We start from the raw sequence: 24,501 nt of genomic DNA on the forward strand, positions 1-24,501 counted from the left end.
CCCAAGACATAGACTCTTTAAGAGTTCCCTTTTCTTCATTTTACTGCCAGCGACCTGATGACATCATTTCTGGTCTGACACCAACTCTACTCCAGTATGTTCCCCAGGAGAGCCAGCCCCCCAACACCTGCTATTTCTTCCTGTCTCTGCAGAGAAGATCCTGGGAAACAAACCTAAGAAAAACAGCAAAAGAAAAGTGATCCAAGAAGAAAACTGCCCTTGGGAGAGAGGAGACATTTTTGTCTTAGATAATTGTGAGTGATTAATTAGCATCTGTGGGAGAGAAAAGCAGATCTAGGCCTGTGGTGGAAATCAACACTGTGAGACCAAGGAAGGCCGCTATCAAAGGCTACAGCCAGGAAACAAAGGACGGGAAGCAGGATTTCTTCTTCTTCTTCTTTTTTTTTTCAATGTCCAGAACAAAGTGGACAAGAAGCTTGGCAGGATAAAGGATTAGCCCTTCACATTTCCAGTGGAAAAAGCACTTCGTGCTCAAAGCTGAAGATATGTGGGAAGAGGTGAGTCATGAGGAAGGTACTACATTAATATTCTTTTTCTGAGAATTATTATTTGACTATAGTCCTCCTGTGCTACTTGATAGAAAGCCAGGAAGAGAAGACTAGTCTAATGCTGCTTATTATGGGATGCTGAGGCACTACACTTTCACCAGTCTCTCCCTCCTTTACATATTGCATTCTTTCTTACTAAATTCCTCTTCCATTCTTCTTGGGTTTTGTTGTTTTGTTTTTGTTTGGGGAACAGGGTCTTACAATCTAGCCTATTCTGGCTCCAAAATCTATGTAGCCCACTCTGGCCTTGACCTCATAAATCTCCCTCCCTTAGCTTCCCAAGCACAGGAATTACAGGGGTGCACCACCACACCCCTATTTTTAAATGTTTCTCTCTCTCTCTCTCTCTCTCTCTCTCTCTCTCTCTCTCTCTCTCTCTCTCTCTCTCTCAGCTGCTCCTGGCAGAGGTTATCCTCTACACTTAGCTAGAAATCACTTCCTTAAAGGTACTTTCCTCAGCTGCATCCTGTGACAGACTTCACCAATCCACTATCTATCCTCTTGATTACTAACATTATTCTGATTAAGTTAGAAGGTTTCAGAACATATAACTTTTTTCCTGGCCTCTCCTATAGTGGTAGGTAGCCACAAAACATACTTCTGACATAAGCAGAAGTTGTTAGATTTTATTTCTGGAAAATTTTCCCTAAGAGAGATGCCAACTCAATATGCAAACTAGTTCTGTCCACACTCAGCTCTTTCTTCTAAGCCATGTGTGGATAGATGGAACTCTTAAAAGCCCGCAGGCAAGAGTCATAGTCTAACTATGGAAGATTAGAAGTGAGAAGTAACATGTGGCCCTGATGAGGTGGTGAGCTTTGCCCCCCCCCCATGTGGAAAAAACAAACTCCAAATTGCAGCAAAATCTGATAATCCTGACCCCAGTTAATAGACACACCTCCTTGATTTCTCTCCCCCAAACACAATATTCTCATCCATGTACATTACTTTACAGTGATTTAATAAATGGCTTAATCCTCTTACTAGTATCTGAGCTCTATGCTCTCTGGGTCTTGACCTCCTCTGCTCACTGCACACAGAAAGCTAAGCAGAGTAGACTCTGTGACAACCAATGGATTCCACTGATAATGCCCCCAGATAGCTGGGGGGAAACCCTTGAAAGGAGATAGTCATCTTGAAATATCCAAAGAGACGAAGTAGAGAGAACATAATATGCCTGCCCTTTCAACTCATCTCATCTCTACTGTTGTTTTATCCTCTGGGCTGAGGTTTTATTCAGTTTGTTTTCATTTTGTTTGTTTATGGAATTGAGGTAGAACTTCACTATATCACCCTGGCTGGCCTGGAGCTCACTCAGCAGATCAGGCTAGTCTTGAATTCCTAGAAATCCTCCTGTCTCTGCCTCTGCCTCCCTTGTGCTGAGAGTAAAGACATGTGCTACTAAGCCCAGAACTAGTATGAGTTTTTGCAGGAGACCTCTGTAGCCTGTGATAGGTTATTTCTCTGTGACTGGTGAAATTAGCCAATTTAAACCAGATTAGATTATTTTAAAGGCAGGTTTATTGGGAAGCTGCACTTGGGCAAGTTCACTGGCACCAAGGACCAAGGACTGGGCTGAAAAGTTCAAGGTTGGGGCCAGGGTATGTCAGGTAGGGACTGAGGGATTCTGGGGGAACCTAGAAGCCAGGTCTGCTTTGTTATGAAAAATATGTACCTCAGTCTCTTGTCTGGTTCTGAAACCAAACACCCTGACTTAGTGTAGACTCCTCCAGAAGCAGGTCTGGTAACAAGCATTTGAGGACACCAAGAAAAGACTTGGGGAGTAAGAGAAGATAAGAAGGCAGCTGGATATTATAATGTGCTATCAAGCACAGACTATAGCAAGTGCCCAGAGCCTAACTCCTAACAGAGTGACTCTAGGAAGCAGAGAGCCCCTTCCCATGCAGGGGGGAGGGAACTGGGGCCCACAATCCAGCATCCATTACTGACTAGTTGAGGTCACTCTCTCCTGCTGAGGCTTGGTTTGTTCCTGTGCATTGCAATGCTGGATTCTGTACCCCAAAATCTAGGCCTACAAGTGGATTCTCGTGTTTACCAGCCTTCGTTGTGCAAAACTTGCTCCTTAATTTAAAACTGTTGAGATTCGGTCTGTTGCTATGTAGTATAATGCTAAACACTAGCCCTGGTTGCCTCAGGGATGAGGAGATCCTCACAGACATCAAGTGCAGCTATGTAACCTTGTCCCTCAAGTTATCCCTGATTGATGGATAAAGATGCCTACAACCTATAGCTGGGCAGAAGAGAGATAGGTGAGGTTTTGGTTCTTGGGCTTAGGGTCTGAGGCAGGAGACCATGGAGGTAGAGAGGAGAAAGTGGAGAGAGGAGAAGATACCATGGAATAAGTGAATCCTGAAAACCTGGCCGTGAGGACTTGCCAATTGGAATAAGAGTGGCCCAGGTGAAACATGGTAAATTATAACTCTGGGTTATTGACATTAAAGTAGACACTAATAGCTTAGAGGATAGATATCTGGCCAGCTCTAGTGCTTTAAAGGTTTATCATAAATATAAAAGTTTTGTGTCTTTTATCTGGGAACTAAATTATCTAAGGTAGGGTAGAAACCTTTGGTTATATATTTTCAACAACACTCTCTGGCTTGCTAATGGTTTGCTAGCCTTCAGGGCAGGAAGAAGGGAACTGTCATTTCTGAAGAGCCCCTCAAACACAGAGGGATAGGTTCTGACCATCAGAGCTGTTCAGAGCTCCCCAGATAGGGTTGTCTGAAGGGCACTGACAGGTTCTTCTGAAACCCTTTCAGTCAAAGTCAGTCATCATTGTCATAGTCTGTCATAGGTGTCAGGGGACCTAGATGGAATATGGACACTTATCTTGTATTTAAATTTATTTGAAACACACATATATGTACACACATGCCATGGCATGCATATGGAGATCCAAGGACAATCTTGGATGTGAGACCTCCTCTTTCACCTTGGCTGAGACACACATACTCTACCATTTGCTGCTGTGTACACAAAGCTAGTTGGCCCTCAAGGTCCCGCTTCTGTCTTCTCCAATTCTTATGTAGGAATTATACTGGAATGACTGGAATGACAGATACATTCTACTGTACCCAAGTTGACCTGAAGATTAAACTCAGGTCCTCATGTTTGTGTGACAGGGACTTCGTTCACTGAACTGGCTCTCAGTTTGTTTTGTTTGGTTGGTTGTTTGGTTGGTTGGTTGGTTGGTTGGTTGGTTGGTTGGTTGGTTGGTTTTGAAATCTAAACTAGTAATATGTTACATTTTCAATTTCCTTTCTATTTAATGTTTAAATCACTGGCTCCATTTTGTGGTAATATAATTTATGAAATGCCAAAGAAATTCATTTTATAAGATGATCAACAAAGTAGACTGAAAACTGTAACAGTACACCAGAATTGTAAACCAATGAGAAATCACTAAAGCTTAGGAAAGTATGGTGGATATTTAGTTATTTGCAATTCTTGGGACTAAACATAAAGCCTTGTACCTGCTAGTCAAATGCTCAACTGCTGAGTTACACCACTCACCATGGTATTTCATATCTACTACTACCCAACACTCTGCACAAGAGAACAAATAGTAAGAGGCAGAGAAGCCACAAGTCCCACACGTGGGAATCTTATCAACACCAGGATAGTAGTGGCTGCAGGTTTTAAGCACCAGAGCTTAGCATAGTCTTGTCTGTCTTCCTTGAAAGGCTCCATCAACCTTCAGAAATGCGTGTGTAACAGCAGACAACTGTGGGTGAGGGGGAAGGCCAAGATGTCAGGACATCTTTCAGGAAGTTTTAAAAGAAAGGAAAGCATTCCTTGAGCTTTAAGGAAGACAGGAAAGAGATGTGAGAAGGATCCGGCCTGTCAGCAGTCACCTTGGGTGACCGCTCCCTCACTCCTGTCCTATCCCACATGGGTTACAGAGCTGGACTGGCCATCTGGAAGCAGGAAGGATGGAGAGGAAGTGAGTTGCTCCCAAATGCTGCCAAGCTGTCCCCAAAATATGCCGTCTTGAGTGGCTGCCTTATTGTGTAAGAAAACATAAAATCCAGATGGTGAGTTTCTGGATTTTAAATTCCTATAGAGAAGTCACATTTTCCCAGCACATCCTAACTCCATTTGATGTGTATGTATGATGGCCAAATGTCATTAACAATGACCAGGGATGAAAATAAAGACCCAAGACATCACCTTTGATTGGCTAAACTCTATGTTCTTAGATTGACTGTGTTGTGGGTTGTAGCCACCGTTGGGCTGCATCTGGTGTTGTGAATCCCTAAAGGGGGATTCACATATGTCAGCACAAGAATGGACTGACAGAAACACCAAAGTCAATCAAGGGACAGTCTTATCCAAGGAGCCACATACTAAGGGCAGAAAAAATACCCAAATGTTTGACTCAGAAAACAAATAGATCCTTAGTTGCATCTGACTTAAGTTTGCATGTGAATTAGTTTTCTTGGGGTAAAGAATGCAACCTGTAGTCTCTGCTCACATAATACCCCATCCTTCTGCTTTCAAACTGTGTCCACCAAGCCTGCAAACACTGAGCCACCATGTCCTTGCACATGGTTCTGGGTCCTGAACATGCATGCACATGCACGGGTCCAGGAACCCTGACTAAGGGCATCAAAGGAATGAAAAAATGGCAGACACATATACAGAGAAACAGAAAAGCTGGGGTTGGGTGGCCTGGGCTCTCAGATGGAGAAACCACAGCACCCGAAGCCCAGCATGTTGTTATATAGAGTTGAATAGGGAGGTAGGGTTTTTGCATATGACTGAACAAGGAGGTGGGGTTATTAAATATAGATAAACAAGGAGGGTGGGTTATTACACAAGGTTACAGGTTTAGCTAATCTCAGTAGAAGTAGTCTTCTCTGTAGAAGTTCAGTCTTTGGGTCAAAATAAAAGAATGGGGAGAAAGTTACTGTGGGCATTTTCTGCATACACTCAACATTCGCTCTCCAACCAGGAGGTTTTGCCATTCCTCTGAGCCTCACCTGGGGTGGGGGAAGGCTTTGCCAACTGTCCCGAGGTATTTTAGAAAGAGATCTCTGTGACTCTGAAGCAGGAAAACAACCTTCATGTAAGGCAATCAGGGATCAAGAAAGAACAGAAGAAGCTAGTCTCTGTGGGAGCTATGAGTGGAACGCAGTGGTTCTCAACCTTCCCAATGCTGGGACCCTTCCCTACAGTTCCTCATGTTATGGTGAGCCCACCACCACCACCATAAAATTATTTTGTTGCTTCTCTATAACCATAATTTTGCTACAGTTATTAATTGTGAGGTAAATACCTCATATTTGTCCCTCCCAAATCAACCCACCGGGTGAGAAGCACTGCAGTCTGGCTGGGGAGAGCAGATGGCATGATGTGACCTTGTAGGGATAAAAACTAAAACCAAACTAGAGAAGGGGAATTCTTCCTCCTTAGGTTTCAAACAGGAACAAATGGCTGAGGTGCCTACCTAACATATCAAAGCAGACCTGACCACTGGGTTTTCCCTGCATCCCTCAGTCCCTACCTGTCCCAGGGTCCTGCAGATTGTCACACCTGACCCCCTACCCTGAACCTCTCCAGCCCAGGGGCTGGGTTTCCCTCCAACAGCTGTCCTTCCCTATATAATCCAACCATTTTGGTTACCTGGTCTTTTTTCTCTACTCTCTTTGGGCCTCCTGGCTGCTGCACCTGGTTCCCCTCTCTTCTGTTTCCCTTCTCCTCCAATCCCATCCTCACATAGCACTGGTCAGGGTCATGTCCACTCTGGACTCTCCCAGATGTCCTGCCTCTGGCTATGCTCTCCCACATGTCTATAAACCTTCCCCCACCATACCCAGGAGCAATCATGTCCTTTCTTTTTTATTTCTTTTTTTTTTCCATTCAGTTCTCTCAGCTGTAGTGTTACAGAACTGCATACCTTCTTCCTGGATGCAGGCTGCTGTGTTTGCTTTTTTCCACTAAAAGGCAGTCAGCCCTGGCTCATGTCAAGCTGCAGGACAAGCTAATGCTGACAGACTTAATCTGAGGATTGGCCTTTGACTGTCAGTTCCTCACCAACATTACAAGAAGGACGTGTAAGGGCAGAGATGCTGGTCTCAAGAGGATCAGTCTTCAAAGTGGAGTCTCCTCCTTGGGGTGCAGACCATATGAACCCCACACTCTGCCACTCAGCCTGCAGAGATGTGGAGCTGGTTGCCAGGCCTTTGGGGACTGTGTCTAGATAGACAGACAAGCAGGCAGACAGAACATCTCACCTGGTCATGTTCTGAGATTCCAGGGGAGAAATACATAGAAAGTGTGATGGCCAGGACAGGTATGCTAAGATCAAAGGAAAGCTGTCATGAGTGTGGGGCTTCTGCTGAGGGTATTGAGACAGCCAGGTGTATTGGAATGGCAAATGCAGCTGTCTGTGAGCTGACCCATCCATCACTTCATTATCCTAAAGGAAATCAAACAAAATCCAATGGTAAGTCCCATTCAATCAGGCTCCCAGGAGACTCAGCCTCAGTTACTCAGTTACTACTGCAGCTCCCTTATTCACCAGGATTCTCAGAGTGCCCGCACACTGGGGAGATGCTGTAACTGACAGGTGGATGCAGGAGCCTCCTCCAGGTGCACACAGGTACCAGACACCTGAATTCTGCACTTGTGCAGTTCCAAGGTACAGGAGTCTCACACTTGGGACCTGTCTTCCACAGTCCCCACGAAGTTCTTTTCTTTCCTCATCGTACAACAACTTAAGTCCCACGGGCACACGGGATGCCTAAGGACCTGTCACTCAACAGGCAGGTACCACATGGAAAAAGACACTCGCGTGTCATCACCTGTTCCTTCCTGGGAGGAAAAGCAATCATTTCCGCAGATCACTTGCATCAAGGGTCTCCTCTCTACCAGACCTCTTCCCCCTTGCCTCTCCTGCTTCCCCTGTCCCAGGTTTACTCCTGAATCTGAGGAAATGACTCAGAAAATTAATTCACCTGGAAGTGTTTCTAATTTAATCAGCCCTTCCTTGGCAAGTGGGGAGAAAGCTGGGGAAGAAAAGAAGAGATTAGGGTTGGAAAGGATCCAGAAGGCCTGGGAAGATAGCTCAGTCAGTACACTGCTTGCTGCATAAGCATGAGGACCCAGGTTTGATTTCCTGGAACCTACATTAAAAAGCCTGCCCTGTAAGCCCAGCCCTGCGGAGGTGCAGACTGGAGGATCCCTGGAGCCTATTGGAGGGGCAGTCTAGCTGACACAGGGAGTTCCAAGTTCACTAAGAGACTCTGACTCAGTTAATAAGGTAGAAAATGATGGAAGAAGACGTTGACAATGAGAAGTGAAGAAAACCTTTGGTCTCTGCACTTACATGCACATATGTGCACCTGCATATACACATGTGCAACATGAATGCATATGCACTCATAAACACAAAAAAAAGCAAATAAAAACACTCTGCAAAAGATTGGGCTCTAGGCAAAGAGATGGTTCCAATGGTAGAGATTAAAGCCATAAATGCTGAATGAAAACATAGCTACAATCCTTTCAGTCCAAAGTGTCAGTGTATGCTTGAGAAAGCTGCATGGCTGTTGACAGAGCTTCAGTGTTCCAGGCTTTCTGCCCCGGAACTCCTACTGGCACTCTTAGAAGATGCTGCCTATGCCCATCCTGCATCATTCTTCAAACGTTCCATTTCAGAGACCACAAAGGTGGCCTGCCTCAGGGATGGGTGCATGCAGTGGAAGTGGCCTCACAGAGGTATTTGGCTGGGCTTTTAGGTTGGAGGGTCTTCAAACTCAGCCACATGTTGGCATAGGTTGCTTGTTCTCAGTACTCAGATCCCCTCCACTGAGAAGCTGAGGAGCTTATAAGTGAGGAGACAACTGACAGTCTTCCTGGACTTCCTCTGGTGCCTGTGCCCAGGCTTGGCTTTTCTAGAGATGCCACAGCCAATAGCTGAGCTTGTAAGGCCCTTGAGCAGAAATCTCCTAACTATGCTTCAGAGCTCTTCTGGTGGCCTGGCTGTACCTTCTTAGAACTATTCTGGCACCCCTCCCAAGCAATTCCCTCTCTATCCTCTTAAACGGGCATCAGATGCGCACAACTGGGAGCGCCTCACTTCCTTCATTTTTTGTAGATTTCTTCTCAGAGAATACACACCAGCTAAGGAATTCTCAGAGAAAAATAGGCTAAGAGATGGGGCCTTCGAACTGCCTCATTCAGCATCAGGGATTCAGAGAGGTAGATTGTGGAGTCGAGAAAAGTTCTTGCAGAAGGAGGCAACTAACTGCTGAAATTCCACAGTGATAATACCTGGGGAGGATTCTAGCAAAAAAGAACAGCCTTGCTGATGTCATGAACCAGGCATCTGAAGATGCTGAGATGGAGCAGCTCCCACTAAATTGTGTGTCTGTGTATATGTGTGTTTATGTATGCATATACATGTGTATGCACACTGTGTGCATGCACGTGTGTGTATGTATACATGTACATATGCCTGTGTGTGCATACATGCATGTGAATGCTTGAAAGTGTGTGTTTGTGTGTATGTATGTGTTTGTGTGTATGTGTGTATACATGTGTGTATATGTATGCATGTGCATATATGTGTGTGCATGCATGAGTAAGTACGTATGTGTGTGCATATACCAGTGTGTGCATACATGCATGTGAATGCATGTATGTATGTGTATACATGTGTGTATGCACACTGTGTGCATGCATGTGTATGTATGAGTGTGCATACATGTATATAAGTGTGTGTGTGTGTGTGTGTGTGTGTGTGTGTGTGTAGACACCTATGAAAGAAGAAAACCTCAAGTTTTGGTCCTTGGGCACTTTCCATCTTTTGTTTGGCAGGGTCTTTCACTGGCTTGGAACTTCACCAGATAGGCTAGGCTATCTGGCCAGCAAGCTTCCAGAGGATCCACTGCCTCTGTCTCCTGTCCTGCCAGCATTTGGATTGCAAACACATAACATTGCACCCAGCTTTTTATATGGGTTTTATCTAAATTCAACTCCTTTATTGTCTGAGGCACACCCTCAGCTTACTAAACTATTTTGAAGCCCTACAGAGGGAGGAGAAACTAACCCTTCAACTGGAAGGCTAGTGGCCTACACAGGGCCCTTTCTTCATTTAGAGGAAGACCTAGCATGGCTGAGGAACCTAGTAGCCTTGCAGTTAGTTTCAAGCACTCTCAAATGCTCAGCCTGGATCCTGACTGGAAAACCTGGCCTCTGAAGTATAGATACAAACATCTATATGTGTGGATATGTTGAGCTTATCCTGAGGAAATGACTCTATTCCCCACAGGTGTTTCTAAACCTCAGAGAAGACTCACACCTCCTTCCTAGGGAGAGTTAGCGTCTCCTCATGCTGGGTGATGTTGCAGAGACTTCTCTTCCACAAGGAACAGGTACCCTGGCCTCTTTGGCTGCCTTCACCTCCTGGAGCCTTAGATGTGCCAGGTCTGCTACTGTACAGTGAGCTTTATAAGAATTAGCATGGGCTAGACGTCTAGTAACTATGATACTGCAGAGGTGAGAGAATGCTACTTCCATGACTGGTTTAATCTGGGTCTATCTGACTCATTCTGTCTTGGCCCAGGAAATCCAGAGAAGCTCACTGAAAACACTGTGTGAAAAAACGGAGTTGGGAGACCTTCTGGAGGCCCGAGATAAGCTGGGTGATCAGGGGTGACAGCTAGCATAAATGCCAGCCATAAAGTGAGCCCTCTGATAATCTGACCCTGCAAAGAGTCCCTGAGCAGAATCATCTAGCTAAACAGCTCCTAGCTTGACCCAAGGAAACTGAGACAGGGCTAGCCTCTCAGGCCACTAGATTACAGGGAATTTGTACCCCTGCAATAAACAGAAAACCTGTCAGTTCTTGGAAACCTGAAGAGATTGACAATTCATACTGAATTTCTTTTAAAAAAAAATGACAAGCTTGAAAATCAGTTTTCTTCAGTGAAGAGACACTAGACAAACCAACCACATAGCAGATGTCTTACTTAATTTTCTCCTGCTATGCCAAGACACCATGACCAGGGCAACATTTCTTATAAAAGAAAATGTTATTGGGCTCACAGTTCCAGAGGGTTAAAGTCAATGACTATCATGGCAGGAAGCACTGCAGCTCGAAGGCTGGCTTGGTACTGGAGCAGCAGCTAAGATACTCATCCACAGGCATGGGGCAGGGGTAAGGAGGAAAGAGAGAGCTGCAACTGGGGATGGCATGAGCTTTTGAAACCTTAAAGCCCATCCCCAATGAAACACCTCCTCTAACAAGGCCACACCTTCTAATTCTTCACACCAGGGCAGGCCATATGTTCAGGTATAATTAGCCAATGCAAAACAGACTCCATTTTGTTGTCGCTGTTGTTGTTTGGTGGCAATGGTGGCGGTGGTGGTGGTGTGTGTGTGTGTGTGTGTGTGTGTGTGTGTTTCTTTTGGTTTGGTTTTGTATTGGCTTTGGTTTTTTGAGACAGAAACATTATGAATGGGGTGGATAGGAATGTGAGAGAGCTGTCTGGAAGGAGTTGTTGGGAGGTGAAGCAATATGAGCAAATGCGTTGTATGAAAAAAATTTAAATGCCTAATATCTTGAAATATGGTAGATAAAGGGGAAACAAAACCAAAGTGAATGAACCCAGAGGATTGTGTTCCATGAGAGGGACCAGATACATCATTAGCCACAGCCACCAGGGGTTCCAGCATCACTGAAGATCTCAGCAGGGGCTCTCCTCTGCAGGGCAGAGGTAGTCAGAGTGCTGGACTTGTCAATATCCATGGGAATGACCCACCACCCTTAGGTCACAGTGTCCAGTTGTGTTATCCATCAGGAGTCAGTTCTGGCAGCATTTACCACAATGACTGGCAAATTTAAAGGGACAGTACAGAGAAATTCACCTCCATGGAATTGTGAGGGTGGTTGTTTCCAGATGCCACACAGAAAAGCATCCTTTACAGTGGAGTTTAATGTTAATACCACCCCCCCCACACACACACACACACACATACACATACCTGAATCAACAGAGGAAAACCAGGAGTCTGAGGTCAGTTACCCAAGTAAGAAGTTGTCATCCCTCATTCAGATCTGGACCAGAGTCAATGTTCAGATTCAGAACCTGTTGACTGAAGAGGTAGATGGGTCTTGAGAAGAGGGGCCCAGCATCAGGATAACAAGTATATCTGAGAACATAGGTCATCATACACTGAGGAGATAGGGTACCCCAGTGTTCAAAATACTTCTGGATAGATCTAGGGTAATACAGATGCTCAGACATACAAGGTATTATGCTGGTTCTCTACTAAAGAGGAGGCTTTAAAAGGTCAGGTTATGGAGAGGAATCATGGCTAATGTCTTTGTGAAACTATGCAGGAAGCATTTCCCTAGCCTTTGAGTGTATCAACTTAGTCTTTAAGTTGATCAACTTAGCAGTTGGGATAGTACCTACATTGAATCCTTGGCCTGAAGGATAAGAGACCATTAAAGCTATCAGCTCCTTTCGATCAAGACAGTGAACAGTGTGTGTGTGTGTGTGTGTCTGTGTGTGTGTGTGTGTGTGTGTGTGTGTGTGTGTTGTATATGGAATGGAGATAATATCACAATTGAAAATCTAAGAGAGGGGCAGGGATGTAGCTCTGTAGAGTGCCCTCCTGGCCTCCAGGAAGCCCTGGGTTTGATCCCCAGCACCATCAAGGTATGGGGGTACATGCCTGTTATCACTCAGAAGGTGGAAGCTGGCAGATCAGAAGGTCAATGAATTCTCCAACTACATAGAATTTGACTCTAGGCTGGGCTATAGGAGACCCTTATCTAAAACAGCAACCAAATAAAATCCAACAGCAAAACTCTAAACTACCTGAACATGGTGGCTTGTTTTCGATTCCAACATTTAGGAGGGTGAGTCAGGAGGAACACCTCAAGTTCAAGGCCATGGGCTTCACTGTGAGTTCTAGGCCAACCTAGACTACTACCATATGTTCTGCCCCAGGAGACCCTAAGGGATGCAAGGCTGACATCTTCATTGAATCTGACAAGGACCACTCTTGGAGAATAACTGCAGTTACAAGCTCCTTTGAAGGGTGGCCTTGAGCTCAGTGGCAGTTGAATGTGGCAATTCAGTCAGAGCAGGTTAATAAGGCCTCCCCCACACAGGAAGTGTATGGACATTGGCTTGATTCATACGTTCTTTCCTATTCTAGTAAGAAAAAGGGCTCTGTACCATCTTTATCTTAAAACTGATAACACTGATTTGTTTTTGACTCCAGGCTATTTTAAGTCCCCTGTTCTCATGGTAAGACAGCCTGAAGAGCACTGTGCTCTTCACAGAACAGTCATAGGGATGCATCTTGTTGATGGCCTCATGCTGTTCTGACAGAATGCATCAGCAGTGACTAAGCCTGGGAAAGCTTGGTGAGACAAGGGTACCTCACAGAGGGAGACAAGACTGCTATAATGATTCAGGGGCCACCACTTACCATGAGCAGGGCAGAAATGTCTCCTCTAAGGTAAAAGCCATTGCTGCAGATCCCAGTGGAAGAATCACGGTGCAGCCCTGGGATTTCAGAACAGGATCACACTTTCCATGGCAGACTAGCACACACTGTAAGAAAAGCCACTCCCAATGGGCATAGGACCATGGTGGACATAGTTCACCAAATTAATCATGTGTCTGAAACTAACTGCTCTGAGCTGGGACCTGTGAATCTACCAACTCAGGAATCTAGACAACCTTTGAGTGTTATATGTATGGAATCACTTTGGGGGGGGGGTACTATGTAGCATTGGTTATCCTGTACACCAGGCTAGCCTCAAACTCAGAGATCTACCTGCTTCTGCCTCCTTGAGTGCTAGGACTAAAGGCATGTACCCCCAACACCCAGCTACGGAATCAATTTTCATCAACAGACAGCCAAGACCCTCAGGCATGCTTGGCGTACCTCCCCGAACAGGGACCTACATTATGCTGGGGTTAGGTCGGGTTGAAGGAAGGAGAGGCCCTGTTGTGGATCATGATGGACCGGTTTGATGGCTGTGTGCACAGTAGTCATAGCGCATAGTGTCATGTTACCATTGCTGCTATATTCAGAAGTAGTCTTGAAACACAGTGGATGGAGACAGAAATCCACCAAGCGGGTGGAACTGGCAGTGACGCATACGCTCCTCTATCTCATGTTCAGAGGTAAGAACACAGACACGTATGGGTAGAGGAACACTCATGGCTTACCAGAACAGAAGTCTGGATTGTCAGAGGCAAGATCTGGGGCCCAGACCTGTGGATGGACAAATGAAGAGTAGGCACAAAAATGAGAATGCTTGCATCACATTTTGATGACCACCAGAAAGCTCCCTCCATGGAAGAGGCACAGAACAACCAAATAGACAAAATGCCTCAGCCAGATGAGACATATGCATGATGGGCAACTGAGAAGGGGACCTACTGAAGATGCCAACAACATGGTCCCCACTTGGCCAATTCATCAACATGCCCGGCTGGGAGATAACAACAGCCACCCCAGCTCGGATTATGATCTAAACTGTGTCCTCCTGCTTACCTGCCAAAGTTTAAGTGACATCATGAGGGAAGGCTCTAATCCAGTGTGACTGACATCCTTGCCAGAAGAGATCTGGGGACAGACATGATCAGAATGAAGACAAGGCAACAACACAGGAAGAAGACATCCTCTCCAAGCCCATGAAAGAAGCCTACACTATCTCTTTCTTCAAGGCCCTCAGTGGGAAGCAGCACTGCTGACATCTTTGCTCTTGAGCTTCTGGCCTGAAGAAACAGGAGCTAGCTAGTTTCTGTTGAGTAGGCCATCTCCTCTCTCCTCTGGTACTTCATCGCCACAGCCCAGCAAGCTCACAGAGCCTCTGACATAGTACTATTCCTCACAGCTACTGAGTGACACTTTCTGTCTTGGAAAGCTATGCTGGCTAGTCTCATGTCAACTTGACACTACCTTGAGTCATCAGAGAAAAGTGTGCTTCAATTGAGAAAATGCCTCCATAAGATCCACCTGTAAAGCATTTTCTTAATTAGTGGTCAATGGAGGAGGGTCCAGCCCATGGTAGGTGTTGCCATTCCTGGTTTGGTGGTCCTGGGTTCTATAAAAAAGCAGACTGAGCAAGTCCCAGGGAGCAAGCCAGTAAGCAGCACCCCTCCATGGCCTCTGTGTCAGCTCCTGTCCCCAGGTTCTAGCCCTGCTTGAGTCCATGTCCTGACTTCCTCCCAGGAGGAACTGCTGTATGGAGCTAGGAGTGAAATAAACCGGTTCCCTCCCAGGATGCTTTTGGCAGTGATGTTTCACCACAGGCACAACACAAAGATTTGCAGAAGTGATAACTAAAGGTGAAAGGACTTGTAAGTGGATAGATACAAACTGATCGATGTCTATTGTTGCCCTAATGGATGTAATTGGTCCCTGCTCCCCGTGTGTGTGTGTGTGTGTGTGTGTGTGTGTGTGTGTGTGTGTGTGTGAGTATGTGAACACCAGAGATGCACGTTGGGTACTGTCTCTCAGACAGGATCTCTCCCTGAATTTTCTGAGGGCCCTAGGGATCAAACTGGGGTTCTGTTAGCATGCCAGGCACTTTACTAGCCAAGCTGTCTCCCCAGCTTGCAATAGGTTCTGACCTCCTTTTAACGTTCACCCCAGCAACAGAAACTAATGAGGCTGTAGGGGAGCTGAGTATATATGAAGGAGTCCAGTTTGTCAGCATGAAGTTGGGCTGCTGAAGATGTGGGGATCCACCACTCAGTGTCCCTTTACGAGACAACCTGCTGTGAGAACTGCAACTTGCCAACAGTGTCCGATTACAGCATCTTCATACTCCACCTCGGTGTTCATGCTAAGACCACTCACTCTCCAGACTGATAATGTCAGAAATTATAAAGCTAGGTCATTTTCTAGCCAGCATGGACTGCTTCTGGAGTGAGCCCCTGAAGGAGGTGTCAGCAGGTTCTCACAACAGCACTGCAGTCTAAAACTCTTCCTGCAGCACGCTTTCTTTTCCTCCTCCCTTCCATGAAGTCTGAAGCTTCTCCTTAACTAGCTCCTGCCTTTTGACCTCTTCATCTTTCCCAGAAGTCACAGCCGATAAATCTTTGGCACCTTCTTGGCATCTGCTTCCCGGAGGTCTGACTCAACAGGCCAGCCTTCCACACTGGAATGAACAAAGACCCTAGAGCTGGCATGGCCTCGAAGGAGAGAGAATTAAAACAGAGGGTCAGAAGTATATTTCAAAAAACAAAACAAAACAAAACAAAACAAAAACAAAACCAGGGACTATGAGTTTTCTGTAGGTATGCTAGAAAGAGCACCCCAAAACAGAGCAGAGGAAGAGATCACAGGCCCCTCCCAGGCTCCTTGGATGCCATCTCCCCATATCTAGACCCCTGAATAATGAGAAGCCTTGGACTTAGCTCTTGGATAATTCAATTCCTTCTTTAAAGAGACCTTGGGTTAAAGAGCCTTGTAGATTCTTGTGACTTAAAATAATGTAGAGATGCTTAAGACTCTCAAATTTATACAGCCAGTCATCAAAACCAAAAGCTCTGTGCTACACCAGATACAATCGAGAAAGAAAAGACAACCCATGGAAAAGGAAGAAATGTTTGGGATTCTGGTATCAGCTAAGGATTTCTATCAAGAGTACATAAGAAACCTTTGCTACTCAATCCTAAACAGACACACAAGCCAAGGAAGAAAAATAGGCAAGTAATTTAAATAGCTATTTCTTCCAAAGTAGACATATGTGTGACCATCACGAAAAATGAGAAATGTTCAAAATCCTTACTCAATTGGGAAAAGCAGCCAAAAGCACAGTAAGATTTCCACGTCCCATTCACTAGCTGGGATGTAGATTAAACCTGTTGATCACCAGAAGAAACTGGGCCGCTCATGTGTTGATGAGACCGTGAAATGATACAGCTGTTAAGTGGTTGGCTCTTCTGAAAGTGTCAAAGTACCTATGACCAGGCATCCTTCTCCTAAGAGAACAACAACAACACACACACACACACACACACACTCACACTCACACTCACACGGTTTCTTGCTCTTAAGCATTCACAGCAGCTTTAACTGAAAACAACTTGAAGATCCATTGAGTAATAAACAGAAGAACCAGACGCAGTGGAATACTATTCGGCCACAGAAAGGGATGGATTATTGATATTCATCAGTGGACTTTAAGAACACCATGCACTGGGACGACAGGCTGGCCAATACACCTGTCTGGCATTTATGTGGGTACTGGGGATCCAAACCCAAGTCCTCACGCTCGTACAGAAAACTCCTTATCCACTGAGCCAGCTCCCTGGCCCCTACTATTTATTGCCTTATGGGTCAAACTTTATTCCCCAAAACTTAATGCATTTCATTTCCAATCTAAAGTGCTTCTGACTGTGACTGATGTGACTTCAGAGGCCAACAGGGTGGCTTCTAAAACTATCTGAATGATGCCTTTAGGAGATACCAAGGGACACAAAGAAGACATACGATGTGCACATGGAAAAAGAACGTGTAAGGACATGCAAGAAGGCTGTCATTAAAAATCAAGGACAGGGCCGGGAACTAGCTAGGGAGGTAAAAGCACTTGATGCCAAGCCAGATGACCTGAGTTGGATTCCTGGTCCCCATATGGTAGAAAGAGAGAACCAAGTTGTTCTCTGGCCGGCATAAGCACACGTGCGCATGTGCACATGCACTCAGACACATCGATAGATGTAATAGGAAAACAAAAAGGAGCTGGGGTGTGTCTCAGTGATAGAAGGCTTGTCTAGATGCTCACAGCCCTGGGTTCCTCAAACAACAAACTTGAGGGAGCCAAACACAAGACGACCTCCATCTGGTCATCTATCCACTGCTGTGCCAGCCACCTAGTTTGCTACAGCAGCCTGAACAAACTAGCATTCCTACCCATACCCTATTCCCTCGAGTCTTTCTTCTAATTCCCTATGTATCCAAAGCTAGCCTTGAACTCTTCATCCTCCTGCCTCAGCTCCCGAGCGTTGGGACTTCACAGTTGCACACCACGGTGCCCGGCCTCTGCAATGCTATTGCTCTCTGTGAGCCATCGATTGTCCCCGTTCTCTGACCTCACCCTGTCCTGTGCTGGATGCTGCACAACTCCAAGGGGCATCCAAGCTTCTTTACCCCTTCCTGCCAGTCCATGCCCCTCTGCTGGGGCCACTCTGGACCCGTGGAGGTTCCCGGCATGCTGTATGGCTCTGGCCCCATGCTAAAACAATTCTCTCCCACACACTCAGTGGCTCACTTCCTCACCTTTCGGCTTGGTGTTCAAACGTTGCCCCCCCCCCGAGGTGAAATGCCCCCCCCCCGTGATCTATTTAAAATGATCAGGCCATTCTCTGTGTCAGGGGAGGCCGTTTCATCTTGCTTTTTAGCATTTCTCATCTCCCACATGGAGTCATTAAGGATTTCATTGCTTGTATATTGTTTCCATCCCATACTCTGTAACTCACCCTTACCCTCACCCCTACACCCTTACCTACTCTCTCCACACCCCACCCCTCCCCACCCCCTGCTAGAGAGTCTGCTCCATGAAGACAGATACTTGACATCCTCTTAGCTGTCTATCTCTCAGTGCCTAGGGCAGTGCCGGGCCTTTGGCTGAAGCTCAATAAACTGACCTTTCATTAATACAGGAAATGGTAAGGGAGCTGAGTTTCATCCAGGTTGTCTTTAATACTGAGTGCCTCCTTTTCTTGAAAAAAAAAAAAAATCTCAAACTAAATCTATGGGCTCCGTTTGATAGGCATACCAGGGAATTTATGCACAAATATTCTGCTTATTCTGTTAGTTTCACTTCCTTTGTTTCTATTCCTTTTCCTGGGATGGTCTATGTTTCTGTTAGTTATCTTAGCTTTCTTAAATGTTATTGAGCAAGGTGAAAATTATGTGTGTGTGTGGTGGTGGTGGTGGGGGAGGTCCTGGTCTCCTGTGGCTGTTAGCTCTCTGGCTGCCACGGGGGGGGGGGGGGGGGGGGCAAGAGAAAGACACTATACAAATCCATAGCCCGTCTTGTTAAGTGAACACAGATTTCTCTTGTCTCAGGGAGTCCCCAGGGGAATTCTGAAGCTCTACAAATTGCCCCAGGGATCATTAGCTGCAGAAGAGGACCTCACAGTCACAAGGCATGGAAAAGCAGTGGAGAAGCAGCTGTGTCCTCTTAGCCTGTAATATGCTGGGCCAAAGTTGAAGGGAGTGCTTTAAAATTTGCCTGCCCTGAAGGGCACAGGGGAGGTTTCTGGGTTAACTGCCTGGGTGCCCGGAACCACAGGAACAGAGCCGGCATTGTCCCACAGGCTGGGTCCCCAGAGAACAGCACTGTTCTTTTCTCCACAAGGAAGGTTCCAGAGGACTAAAAGCAAAGCCACACTGAGCTACCTCACAGACAGAAGGACTGTACCGTCTGCTCCCTCAGAGCTTACAACCTGTGGGTTGGAGTTGAGGGGGGGGGTCAAGCTGGGGGTCATTAGGGATTGCAGCTTCCCATACCCATAGGCACAGGTCCAGACTGCCATGGGGAGTGGGAAGCCAAGCCGGGTGAGGAATAAAGGCTTAGCTACTTTGCTGCTAGGAAGAGGTCACTAACTCCAACCAGCCTCTCCACGAAGAACTTTGTTAGTCTTCTCACACACTCAGTTCGGCCTCAAGGCTGGGTGAGCGTCCAGGTGAGGAGCCCTGTTTTTCTAGCACAATTTCTTGGCCTCGGAATCAAGATGGCCTCAAATAACATCATGTTCCTACTTTCTTTGCTTCTTTGTCTTACGTTGGCTGACACTTGGCTTGGCTCCGGAAGAGCGGTTGAGTCTGGAAAAAAAGATCGAGGGTCTACGAGGGAGAAACCTGAGCTTCAAGCCACAGTTCTCCACGAGTCACAGTGCATCAGGATCAGGTGTGTAGTGATTCCCAAACTGCACCTCTGCTGAAGGCCGCCTGTTTGAGAGGAAGCTGCTGGGGCTGCAGGGTGGAGCTCTGCTCTAGAACACTTCTTGATTTCGCATCCTTCATCCCAGTCCCCTTTGTTTCTATTCCTTTTCTCCAGAATGTCTACATCTCTGTCAGCTGTTGCAAATTTTGAAGTGTTGTGAAGCAATGTTAAAAGCATGTCTAGGTGTTGGGTCTGTCTATGGCTGTTTGCTCTCTGGCTGCCATAAGGGTAAGAAAGCTCTGAGCATGGCATCCATGCCTATAATCCTATCACTTAGGAGGTCAGACCAGAAGAAGGATAGGAGCTACCCCGGGAAAGAGACCATTGTCTCAAGTAATTAAGTAAGGCTGCCCGCCTACCTTCTTTGTTCAGTAGGCCTGGGATGGGGTCAAGGACCCTGCATCTTTAACAACCACTATGGGTACCTAGATACAGGCAGGCTAAGACCACACTATGTGAAATTAGTCTATAGATCTGGCTAACAGTATTGATAGGTAGTAAAACACAGTGTGTTACTCTTGTAATGTTGGGCAGCGGAAGTAAGCCATGACTCCCGGGCAGCCACTTGAGGCAAAGCACCAGCACTACCTGTACTGTGCGGCCAAGCCAGGGCTGTTCAGGAACTGAGGTACTAATACATCTTTGAACAATAATCTTCAACTTACAATGAGATTGTGAGGTTATGCCCCACTGTAAGTTGAGGTGCCCCGGCGCCAAGAGTTTGGGTAGCATCCCATGCAGGCCAACCCAGAACGCACTGCCCTGCATGTGCTATGTTCCCCCAGGGAAATCTGGCACACAGTTAACTGGGCTCTACTGCTGCAGAACTTATAAACATTCAGCTCAACTTTTGATTTTTTGATTGTCTCCTTCTTGGATTCTTATCACACTGCCTGGACATCCACACACATACCTAGCACAGAAACCCTCCTTCAATATGGCTGAGGAAAAGGTTCAGCAGACAGAGAACTGACTGTATATTATCTAACTGTGTTGATGAGCTCTGGGATCAGTAAATACAGTGGAGAGTGATTAAGGAAGACACTGGACATCAATCTCCAGCCTGGCATCTATACACACATGTGCTCATTCACATGTGAACATCTACATGTATACCCAACATACACAAACACTCTCCCAAAACAAAACACCTCATGGTGGTCCAGCAACTAAGAAAGGCCCACAGCAATGGAGTATACTCTCTCCTTTCCCTCCCCCCTCCCCCGTGCCACCCCCCTCCCCCAGCACAGGGAGGAATCCCAAGTGAAAGTAGCCAGCCTCCTCCCGCACCCTGCCCCACTCCCAGGTGGGGTTTCATCTGCTCTTAGTTAATCCTGAAGAAGTAATGTGTTTGGCATTTGGCAGCAGCTGTATCTTCGAGCCACCCAGTAGCCACTGTGGCGGCCATGCATCCTGTGTAGCAACATCCTGCCAACCAGATGGGCTCCTCTTTGCCAGGTGCCACACTGCTGCAGCTGCCTAGGGAAGAGCCCTCTGCCAGAGAAGCTGTCTGCACCGGGAACCGTGATATAAGCCACAGGAACGAGCACAAGATTAGATGGCATGCAGACAAGGCCACAGGCAAATTATGGCCCATCCAAGTGCAGGATCTGTGGTCACACTTGCTTGTGGCTCATCCCACAACTAACAAGAGTCAGAGTGGCCTGCCAGAGAGCCTCCTTTTGAGTGCCACGCTCCACTGAAATGTGCCTTATCTTTCCAGTGCATCCATCCATCCCACAGACAGCAAACACTCCCACTGCAGGGCCTTCCCTATAGCCTGCCTGACCCTCAAGAGATTTGTTCCTTACTTCCAGGCACCCTCAGCACCATCCCCATTTTCCCCTCTCCACTGGTAGTCTCAAGCCAGTTCTACTCTTCCTATCCTCTGGCTCCTGGTGACACCTGCTCACAGCCCTGCTCCCCTCCGGTCTTTCAGATGGCTGCTTTCACAGTGCCTTGAAAAAGATAGCTGAGTGCTTTGTGTTTTTCCTCAGACCCTGGTCCAGCACAGAGCCCTGAGACTCACAGGTGCACAATAACTGACTTCAGCACCCTTGGGTGTTCTCAGGTAAATGATTCTAAGAGGGTGTCGTCATGGAGGATGAGGGCTCCATCTCCTATTTCACCTCCTGGCAGAAGTGTGAACAGATCAAATACCAACATGGGTTTATCACCAGTAAATATGCAGGAAGGTATCCTAGACTAGGGAGCAGAGGTTCTAGACCTTGAGCCTACTTTTACCCTCATGGGGATGGGGAACAGCCTTGGAAACAGAGATCGCAGGCATGGGCCTCACTCTTGTAAACTCCACACTCTAGAGCCTGACTCAGGACTGTTGTGAGTTCAAGGCCAGCCAACCTGGATTATGTGTAGCAAAATCTTATTTTTTTTAAATAAATTATTTTAGCTGAAAATTAGTGACACAAAGCTTATGATCCCAACACTTGGGAGGCAGAGGCAGGGGCATCACTGCCAGTTCCAGGTGAGCCTGAACTACAGAATGACACCCTGTCTCAAATATATAGAAATTGTATGTGTCCAAGGTGGGGTCAGGGTGGAACACACCTATAAACTCAACTGTTAAAATGCTGAGTCAGAAGGATAAATTCAAGGACCGTTTGAGCTATGTATAGTGACCCTGTCTCCTAAACAGTAACAAAATCCGAACAACAAACAACAGAACCAGAGATCACTGGACCCAGAGCAACAGATCCCAGAATGCCAAGGGGGCCTGAGAATTGGATTCTTTAAGCTACTGGTGCTGGATGCTAATACTGCTGGTCTTGGGACCACACTTAGAGCAACTTGACTCTATTCTGCAAGGGTGGGGTCTACTTAAACCCTCAAAGTCTATCATCTTGGGGATCTACAGGAGAAAAGTGGCTGTCTCCTCACACTCCACTCACTATAATGACTCAGCGTTCCCTTTCAGAGCCCTTGTGTGGTGTGTGGGGCACAGATAACTCATGACTGAGTTGAGGGTGCCCCCTTGTGGTTGCCATAAAAACAACCTGCGCCTTATTGTGCTTGCCTTTTCCCTAAATGAGGTAAGCTTACCTCGAAATTGTATTTGCCTGACAAAAGAACCAGAAAACTGGGGATGCTCACCACTGGCAAGGATCTGGTCCATGTGCATAAGACGGGCTAGGTGCCCATTTGATGTGCGCTGGGTGGAACAGATGGTAAATCAATGATACTACAGCTGTGGGATTCTTGTCCAAGGATAAGTTGTTAAGACTTACCATGTTTCACCATTCAAATTTTACAGGTATTAAAATCGAGACAGGGCTGGTAAGATGACTCAGTGGGTGCCTTTACCCACTGAGTTTAATCCCTGGGATCCACAACATTGGAAGGAGAGAACTGACTCCCACCAGTTGTCCTCTGACCTCCATACATGGGCTATGGCATGCAGATGCTGCCCTCCTCCAACAAAAATAAATAAATGTAATTTTAAAAATCAAGATGGATTCTATGGTCGACTTAAGAAAAAGCAATAATGAGAACAAATCTTTACAAGAATCTCACTATGCCCAGCACTGGACACCCACTACATCTTTCCTAGGCTGGTCAGAGAAGCATGCAGCAATCGCCCTGCTAGAGTCCAGGTTTAAGAGACCCCAAGTTTAAGAAGTTTGCTTAAGATTTCCCAGATAAAAACTGGTAGAGACAGGAGGGAGAAGGAAGGAAAGGGAAATGGCAGGGAGAGAAAGGGGGAAGAGTGTGAACGTGCACCTGTTGCAACTTATTATTCATTATTATTTATTACTAATTATTATCACTTGTTCCTAATTATTCAGCACAGTCAACAGGTAGATGGAATCCACTCAGCCTTTAAAAGGAAAGAAATTCGGCCACATGCCACCACACAGGTGAACTTTGAAGACATCGCATTAAAAGAAATAAGCCAGACATAGCAGGACAAATGCTGCCCCATTCCACTTTGCTGACCACCTAGAGGGATCAAAGGGGAACGAACGTGGCTGCCTGCAGCTAAGGGGCTAGGAGGTCTGGGCGGTCACCGTCTACAGTGAGGGAGCTTCAGTCGACCATGGAGAAAGATTTGTGGAGATGGAGGTCGGCCTTGGTTGCACAATCCTGTGAACATATGCTTAAAAACAGTTCAACTGTAAACTTTGTCATGTATATTTCACCATAACTAAACTCACCCATCTACCAACGGACTCCAAACTGAGTCATGTGGGGTTCCCCCGATCCTTTAGTCTCATTCCTGTGTGCAAACTGAAGCCCCCATCCCCCACGGAGAGTGGGCCTTTGAGGCAGTGGTTCTCACCCTTCCTAACGCTGCGACCCTTTAATACAGTTCCTCATCTTGTGATTCCTCATCCTACCGTAAGATTATTTTGTTGCTACTTCAATTTATAACAGTTGCAATTTTGCTACTGTTATAACTTATAATGCAACTTTCTGACATGCAAACCCTAAAGGGGTCACAACCCACAGACTGAGTTTAAAAAAACTGCTGCTTTAAGAAGCCAGGATCCCCTGAAGGACTACAGGCTGTACAGCCAGACTTTCTAATTTCAAGGACTCTCGGACATACAGGTACCCAGGGGCGTGGGGGGGGGCACCCAGTCATTGGCTAACTGCCCCCATCCCATGAGACAGTACCACATCCTGTTTCTGTTGCAAATATCATCTCCTAGATCCCTACTGGCTCCTTAGCTGACATGGGAGGCCCTGACATTGCACCCTTCGAGGGCAGGGGACAGAGGAGTGAAGAACCAGCCCCCAGTCTATGCCTCCCTTGCCTGGAAACTTCTTCCATCAGTCCTTGGGAGAAGAACCCATTGTGACCACAGAAGACAACATTTGAAATATCTATAATTAAGAAGAGAGACAGGATGGGTCTTCTAGGATGAGAACAGGCAAGGAAGAAATAAATTACATTTTCATGCGCCTCCAGCTTGACTCCCAAGCCGAACAGACGTTATTTTTATCAAATACTTTGTA

General features: G+C 46.3%; 2 long non-coding RNA genes across 3 annotated transcripts in view; one reads left to right on the forward strand and one right to left on the reverse strand.

Annotated features, from left to right (window-relative positions):
• The window catches only part of LOC143434334 (uncharacterized), a 314,842-nt gene that overhangs the window by 21,378 nt on the left and 268,963 nt on the right, over positions 1–24,501 (reverse strand). The window contains exons 11-14 of the long non-coding RNA XR_013103765.1: positions 14,118–14,189; positions 13,790–13,835; positions 11,580–11,690; positions 6,827–7,011 (exon numbers count right to left, since the gene is read on the reverse strand). This is a non-coding gene — a long non-coding RNA (uncharacterized LOC143434334). The remainder of the gene's footprint in view (positions 1–6,826; positions 7,012–11,579; positions 11,691–13,789; positions 13,836–14,117; positions 14,190–24,501) is intronic.
• LOC143434335 (uncharacterized) lies at positions 65–24,159 on the forward strand. 2 transcript variants are annotated; one of them, XR_013103767.1, is made up of 4 exons: positions 65–518; positions 19,393–19,488; positions 21,522–21,595; positions 23,328–24,159. It is a non-coding gene; the product is annotated as an uncharacterized LOC143434335 (long non-coding RNA). The 2 variants fall into 2 exon arrangements; XR_013103766.1 differs by lacking the exon at positions 65–518 and adding an exon at positions 18,661–19,264.

This window comes from Arvicanthis niloticus, chromosome 14 (assembly GCF_011762505.2).
Source record: "Arvicanthis niloticus isolate mArvNil1 chromosome 14, mArvNil1.pat.X, whole genome shotgun sequence".
NCBI classification, from domain to species: domain Eukaryota; kingdom Metazoa; phylum Chordata; class Mammalia; order Rodentia; family Muridae; genus Arvicanthis; species Arvicanthis niloticus.